The sequence below is a fragment of the Mustelus asterias genome, chromosome 1 (assembly GCF_964213995.1).
Source record: "Mustelus asterias chromosome 1, sMusAst1.hap1.1, whole genome shotgun sequence".
NCBI lineage: Eukaryota > Metazoa > Chordata > Chondrichthyes > Carcharhiniformes > Triakidae > Mustelus > Mustelus asterias.
In genome coordinates, this window is record NC_135801.1 from 4297072 (window position 1) to 4305122 (window position 8051).

Sequence of the window (8051 nt, forward strand, 5' to 3'; positions counted from 1 at the left end):
CTGTACAGCATTCGACCGAGTGTGGCATCAAGGAGCCCTACCAGAACTGGAATCAGGAGGTAAACTCTCCGCTGGTTGGTGACATATTGGCAGAAAGGAAGATGGTTGGAGGTCAATCATCTGAGCTCCAGGACATCACTGCAGGGGTTCATCAGGGGAGTAACCTCGGCCCAACCTCCTTCAGCTGTTCACCAATGACCTTCCCTCCATCATAAGGTCAGATGAGGGAATGTTCACTAATGATTGCACAATGTTCAGCACCATTCACCACTCCTCAGATACTGAAGCAGTCCATGTTCAAATGCAACACGATCTGGACAATATCCAGGCTTGGGCTGACAAGTGGCAAATAACATTCGCACCACACAAATGCCAGGCAATGACCATCACCAATAAGAGACACTCTAACTACTACCCCTTGACATTCAATGGTGTTACCATCACTGAATCCCCCACTGTCAACATCCTTGGGGTTACCATTGACCAGAAACTCAACTGAACTCACCACATAAACACAGTGGCTACAAGAGCAGGTTAGAGGCTAGGAATACTGCAGTGAGTAACTCACCTCCTGATTCCCCAGAGCCTATCCACCATCTACAAGGCACAAGTCAGGAGTGTGATGGAATACTCCCCCTTGCCTGGATGGGTGCAGCTCCAACAACACTCCAGAAGCTCGACACCATCCAGGACAAAGCAGCCCACTTGATTGGCACCCCATCCACAAACATTCACTCCCTCCACCACCGACGCTCAGTAGCAGCAGTGTGTACTATCTACAAGATGCACTGCAGCAATTCACCAAAGATCCTTAGACAGCACCTTCCAAACCCATGACCATTTCCATCTAGAAGGGCAAGGGCAGCAGATACATGGGAACATCACCACCTGCAAGTTCCCCTCCAAGCCACTCACTATCTTGACTTGGAAATATATCACCGTTCCTTCGCAGTCGCTGGGTCAAAATCCTGGAATTCCCTCCCTAACGGCATTGTGGGTCAACCCGCAGTACATGGACTGCAGCGATTCAAGAAGGCAGCTCACCACCACCTTCTCAAGGGGCAACTAGGGATGGGCAATAAATGCTGGCCAGCCAGCGACACCCATGTCCCACAAATGAATTTTTAAAAACTTACAGTTAATCAGTAATTTTTCCTTTTTTCCTCTCAAGTTCCTCTAATCTCTGGCCACCCACCCATTACCAGAGGCCACAGTCTTTCCCTCAGAGATGGGTTTACATTAGTGGGGTCATATGCACACCTTTATTTCTGGGCCCCACCCCCTCACCAACCACCCACCCCCCCCCCCCCCCCCCCCCACCCCACCCCAATCTACCCTTGCCTCGCAGAACGCAAAGGCAGAAGCATCAAAATGAGGCTGAATGTGCAGTTTGGGCACTGTTCAATACTTCAAACTTTTTAAAATCCAATGACAAACTGTCTTTTTGCTGAGCTTGTTCTCCTGCCCCACCTACAATTCTGTTTTTTTTAAATAGAAATCCTACAGTGCAGAAGGAGGCCATTCGTCCCATCGAGTCTGCACCAACTACAATCTCACCCCGGCCCTACCCCCACATCCCTACATATTTTACCCGCTAATCCCTCTAACCTACGCATCTCAGGACACTAAGGGCAATTTTTAGCATGGCCAATCAACCTAACCCGCACATCTTTGGGCTGTGGGAGGAAACCAGAGCACCCGGAGAAAACCCACGCAGACACGAGGAGAATGTGCAAACTCCGCACAGACAGTGACCCAAGCCGGGAATTGAACCCAGGTCCCTGGAGCTGTGAAGCAGCAGTGCTAACCACTGTGCTACCCGATTGTTAGCGTCGCTTCGTATCACTAAAGAAACTGATCTTGATTTTGATGACGTGTCTGACAGAGCGGGCGTTTGCACGGTCAATCCCACCTTTTATCCGGTTCAATTCAAGTTCTGCAAAAATTGGATTCTTCTTTTAAAAAGCTACGATTCTGGATTCCAAACAAAGCTCACTCTACCCTTCTCCTGCCCATTCCCCCCTTCACAAACCCATAACCCTCTCCCTCCCCATGGACCGCAACAGCATCTCTCACTCCCTCCCTGCAACCCTGGCTAACCTCCTCACGTACTCTCCTCCCCCCCACATTCTCACACTCTTCCTCTCCACTCCCCGTCCCCTCCGGACTCTCCCATTCTCATAATCTCACTCATCTCACTCACCTGGGGTCTTCAAGACTGCCTCCTGCCTCACTCATCATCTCCTTTTGATTTGATTTATTATTGTCACATTAATTAGTATACAGTGAAAAGTATTGTTTCTTGCACGCTATACAGACAAAGCATACCGTTCATAGAGAAGGAAATGAGAGAGTGCAGAATGTAGTGTTCCAGTCATAGCTAGGGTGTAGAGAAAGATCAACTTGATGCAAGGTAAGTCCATTCAAAAGTCTGATGGCAGCAGGGAAGAAGCTGTTCTTGAGTCGGTTGGTACGTGACCTCAGACTTTTGTATCTTTTTCCCAACAGAAGAAGGTGGAAGAGAGAATGTCCGGGGTGCGTGGGGTCCTTAATTATGCCGGCTGCTTTGCCGAGGCAGCGGGAAGTGTAGACAGAGTCAATGGGTGGGAGGTTGGTTTGCGTGATGGATTGGGCTACATTCACGACGCTTTGTAGTTCCTTGCGGTCTTGGGCAGAGCAGGAGCCCAGACCAAGCTGTGATATAACCGGAAAGAATGCTTTCTATGGTGCACCTGTAAAGGTTGCTGAGAGTTGTAGCTGACATGCCAAGTTTCCTTGTGCCTAAGGCTTGATTTGGGTGTTGCGCCTCGTTTTTGCTGCTCTCGGCCCTGAGTCGGGTCACAAACCTGCTGGCCTTTTGCGAAAACAGTGAAACCTCAGCAGCCTCTGCCTGTCCCTCCTTCCCGAGTCGCCTCTCCTCATTCCTTCCCGAGTCGCCTCTCCTCATTCCTTCCCGAGTCGCCTCCTCATTCCTTCCCGAGTCGCCTCTCCTCATTCCTTCCCGAGTCGCCTCTCCTCATTCCTTCCCGAGTCGCCTCTCCTCATTCCTTCCCGAGTCGCCTCTCCTCATTCCTTCCCGAGTCGCCTCTCCTCATTCCTTCCCGAGTCGCCTCTCCTCATTCCTTCCCGAGTCGCCTCTCCTCATTCCTTCCCGAGTCGCCTCTCCTCATTCCTTCCCGAGTCGCCTCTCCTCATTCCTTCCCGAGTCGCCTCTCCTCATTCCTTCCCGAGTCGCCTCTCCTCATTCCTTCCCGAGTCGCCTCTCCTCATTCCTTCCCGAGTCGCCTCTCCTCATTCCTTCCCGAGTCGCCTCTCCTCATTCCTTCCCGAGTCGCCTCTCCTCATTCCTTGCACACGTACGGTTCGGACCAGTGTTTTCCCGCTCTTTTGGACTCCCCAATCAGAGCCTGATTTCACTCTGCATCGAGCCCATCAACAACTGCAGAGTCATCAGGTTGTAAATGGATGCCCAGGACTCGGGCTGGCACTGCCCCCCACCCCCCCCCCCACCCCCACCCCTCCATCCCCACCCCTCCATTGGTCGCTGCCCTGTGTCGAGCTGCAGTGTGTTTCATTGTAAATCCCTCTCTGTTTTTCCTTCTCCATCTTTATTTGCAACTATTTATAATCTGATTGAGAAATTTAAATTATTCCATTCAGAACCCAAAATAGATGAAGCAAAGTAGTTTATTTATTAGTCACAAATAAAGCTAACATTAACACTGCAATGAAGTTACTGTGAAATTCCCCGAGTCGCCACACTCCGGGTCAATGCACCTACCCAGCACGTCTTTCAGACTGTGGGAGGGAACCGGGGGAAACCCACGCAGACACGGGGAGAACGTGCAAACTCCGCACAGACAGTCACCCGAGCTGGGAATTGAACCCGGGTCCCTGGCGCTGTGAGGCAGCAGTGCGAACCACCGTGCCACCGTGCCAGCATTCTTCATTCATACGTTTTTGCCAATAAAGAATTTTTGCCTGCCTTTTTCTTGGCTGTGAGTTGATCCTAATCTAGTTTCCATTCCTGACTGGAATTTTGGGATCTGCTGGGACTGGATTGGACCAAGTGGCTCCTAGTCCGGTAATACCTCGAGTGTCAAATTCTCACCTTTTGTCTCCAAATCGCTCCATCGGCCCACTCTCCCTCCCTATCTCTGTAGCTCCTCCAGTTCTGAACCCCTCTGAGATCTCTGCACCCTTCCAGTTCTGACGCTTGCCCATCTCTGATTATAATCGCTCCACCAGAGGCAGCTGTGCCTTCAGCTGCGTAGGTCCTGACTTCTGCAATTCCATCCCTAAACCTCTTTACCTTTCTCCTCCTTTATAGATACTTCTTAAAACTCTCCTAATGTTTCCTTATTTAATTTAGTAACAAATTTTGTTTGATAATGCTTCTGCGAAATCATAGAATCACAGTGCAGAAGGAGGCCATTCAGCCCTTCGAGCCTGCACTGACAACAATCCCACCCAGGCCCTGTCCCCATGTATTTACCCCACTACTCCCCCTGACACCATGGGATAACTGAGCATGGCCAATCCACCTAACCCACACATCTTTGGACTTTGGAAGGAAACCGGAGCACCCGGAGGAAACCCACGCAGACACGGGGAGAACATGAAAACTCCACACAGATAGTGACCCGAGGCTGGAATTGAACCCGGGTCCCTGGCGCTGTGAGGCAGCAGTGCGAACCACTGTGCCACCAAGGTGCCCTTAAAAGGTAGCAAGGGCAAATGATCCCCAAAATGTTAACCATCTGCCGTGGTGGGATTCACACCCAGGACTCCAAGCATTACCCCAGGTCTCTAGATTACTAAACTTAGTGGTAATGCCACCACCTCCCTGTTACTGCCTCCCAAACGTCTTGGGATGGTTTGTAAATGGAAAGAAATTACAACATGCTGCTGTGCAGAGGGACCTGGGGGTCTTTGTGCATGAGACGCAAAAACCCAGTCTGCAGGTGCAACAGGTGATCAAGAAGGCAAATGGGATATTGGCCTATATCGCAAGGGGGATAGAATATAAAAGCAGAGATGTCTTGCTGCATCTGTACAGGGCATTGGTGAGGCCGCAGCTGGAATACTGTGTGCAGTATTGGTCCCCTTATTTGCGGAAGGATATATTGGCCTTGGAGGGAGTGCAGAGAAGGTTCACCAGGTTGATACCAGAGATGAGGGCTGTTGATTATGAGGAGAGACTGAGCAGATTGGATTTGTATTCGTTGGAATTTAGAAGGCTGAGGGAGGATCTTATAGAGACCTATAAGATAATGAAGGGGCTGGATAGGGTAGAGATGGAGAGATTCTTTCCACTTAGAAAGGAAACTAGAACTAGAGGGCACAGCCTCAAAATAAAGGGGGGTCAGTTTAGGACAGAGTTGAGGAGGAACTTCTTCTCTCGGAGGGTGGTGAATCTCTGGAATTCTCCGCCCACTGAAGTGGTGGAGGCTACCTCGTTGGATATGTTTAAATCACGGATAGATGGATTCCTGATCGGTAAGGGAATTGGGGGTTATAGGGATCAGGCGGGTAAGTGGAACTGATCCACTTCAGATCAGCCATGATCTTACTGAATGGCGGGGCAGGCTCGAGGGGCTAGATGGCCTACTCCTGCTCCTATTTCTCATGTTCTTATGTACAGTACTTTTTGTTCAGCAGATGTTGTTTTGAGACTGGTAAAGAATAAACTCTCATTTATATTCCACCTTTTATAACTTCAGAACGTTTAAAAGAGGTTCACAGCTGATGAAGTATTTTTGAAGTTTAACCTGTTCTGTAACTAGAGCCTTGGATCTGGATTTCTCCACAGGCCTAAAAGAACAGGTTAAGTTGGAATCTGTGACAAATTGGGAGGACAATGGTGATTGGATCACATGGGTGATTTTAATCACACATTTGATGGATTTTCGCTCGTTGGGCAGAGTTAAAATGACCTTTCTAAACTCATAAACAATGTATTCTGTACCTGGGTGGGAGGGTGAGCTGTGAGGAGGATTCAGAGATGCTTCAGTGTAATTTGGACAGGCTGTGAGTGGACAAATGCAGTGTAATGTGGAAAAATGTGAGGTTATCCACTTTGATAGCAAAAGCAAGAAGGCAGATTATTATCTAAATGATTATAAATAGGAGAGGGGAATGTGCAACGAGACCTGGGTGTCCTCGTACATCAGTCACTGAAGGTAAGCATGTAGGTGCAGCAGGCAGTAAAAAAGGCAAATGGAATGTTGACCTTCATAGTGAGAGGATTCGAGTACAAGAGCAGGGATGTCTTGTTGCAATTATACAGGGCCTTGGTGAGGCCGCACCTGGAATGTTGTGTGCAGTTTTGATCTCTTATCTGAGGAAGGATGTTCTTGCTATAGAGGGAATGTAATGAAGATTCACCAGACTGATTCCTGGGATGGCGGGATTGACGTATGAGGAGAGATTGAGTCGGTTATTATTCACTGGAGTTTAGAAGAATGAGTGGGTGATCTCATAGAAACCTATAAAATTCTAACAGGACTGGACAGGGTAGATGCAGGAAGGATGTTCTTGAGGGTGAGGGTGTCCAGAACCAGGGGTCACAGTCTGAGGATATAGGGTAAACCATTTAGGACAGAGATGAGGAGAAATTTCTTCACCCAGGAAGTGGTCAGGAATTCGCTACCACAGAAAGTAATTGAGGCCACAACATTGTTTGTTTTCAAGAGCAGTTAGATATGTCTCTTGGGGCAATGGGCATCAAAGGATATGGCAGGATCAGGCTATTGAGTTGGATAATCAGCCACGATCATATTGAACGGTGGAGCAGGCTCGAAGAGCCAAATGGCCTCCTCTTGCTCCTATTCTGCCGGAATTGGAGAAACGCTGAGATTGCATAGGGTTGGGGGTTTTAGAGAGACGGAGGGGTGATAATTTCATCAATTCATTCAAATGTCTTTTGTACAAATTGAATATTGAACTTTGTAGTTTGTTGGTGTGAGAATATATCATCTCACCACGTGCTGTTCAAATTTGGTTTTAAAAATAAAGCAGCGTAAACAGCACCAAGGTTATTGTCCTGGAAGACAGCTCTCACTGTCCTTGTGTCCAGCTGTTGTCAGGTTTACCATGCCCCCTTGCTTGTTAGTATTGTCAGTGTTTGAGCAAGGTGTCTGGCACAGGAAGTCCATCTAATTGATTTGAGCCATGAATAGTGAAGTGTTGAGCCAGACTGAGCTCATAGAGTCATGGAGGTTTACAGCATAGAAACAGGCCCTTCGCCCAATATGTCCATGCTGCCCAGTTTTTACCATTAAGCTAGTCCCAACTGCCCGCATTTGGCCCATATCCCTCTATACCCATCTTACTCATGTAACTGTCCAAATTCTTTTAAAAAGACAAAATTGTACCCGCCTCTACTACTACCTCTGGCAGCTTGTTCCAGACACTCACCACCCTCTGTGTGAAAATATTGCCCCTCTGGACCCTGTTGTATTTCTCCCGTTCTATATTCTGGGGATAGAATTCTAATGGGGGCTGTGTGCCTCAATTCTGAAGGGGCTTGGCAGGATGTTCTGGGAAGGGTCTAAATTCTTATAAAAAGTTACTGACCTGAGGAGTTATCCTCATTGTTCAGCCAGAGTGAGACAGAGAGGAGAGATTTATTGCAGGAGTGCTGGGGTAAGAGATCTACTGTTAAAATACTTTTAATTTAAAAATAATACTTTTAATTTAGTTTAAATTACTTTTTCGCGGCTGTTTTTTGTAAAAAGAACTTTGAACTCTAACCCGGAAGTAGGCCGCTGGGTGTTCTGGGAAGGGTCTAAATTTTCTTCAGCGCGCGGGAGGTATATGAGTAGGCCGCACTATTCAGTGGGCAGTGTCGTTAGCGGGCAGCAGAGTGAGCAGGGAGCAGAGTGAGAGCTGACGGGCTTTGGCTCAAAACGGGCTTCGGCGAGAACAGGCAGAGGCGAGAGTAGGTTTTTCTTTTTCAGAAAGTTTATTCCTGTTTTCCCCCAGAGTAAAAAAAATGTCAGGCAAGATGTTGGAATGCTCCTCTTGCAGGATGTGGGAGTTCAGGGAGA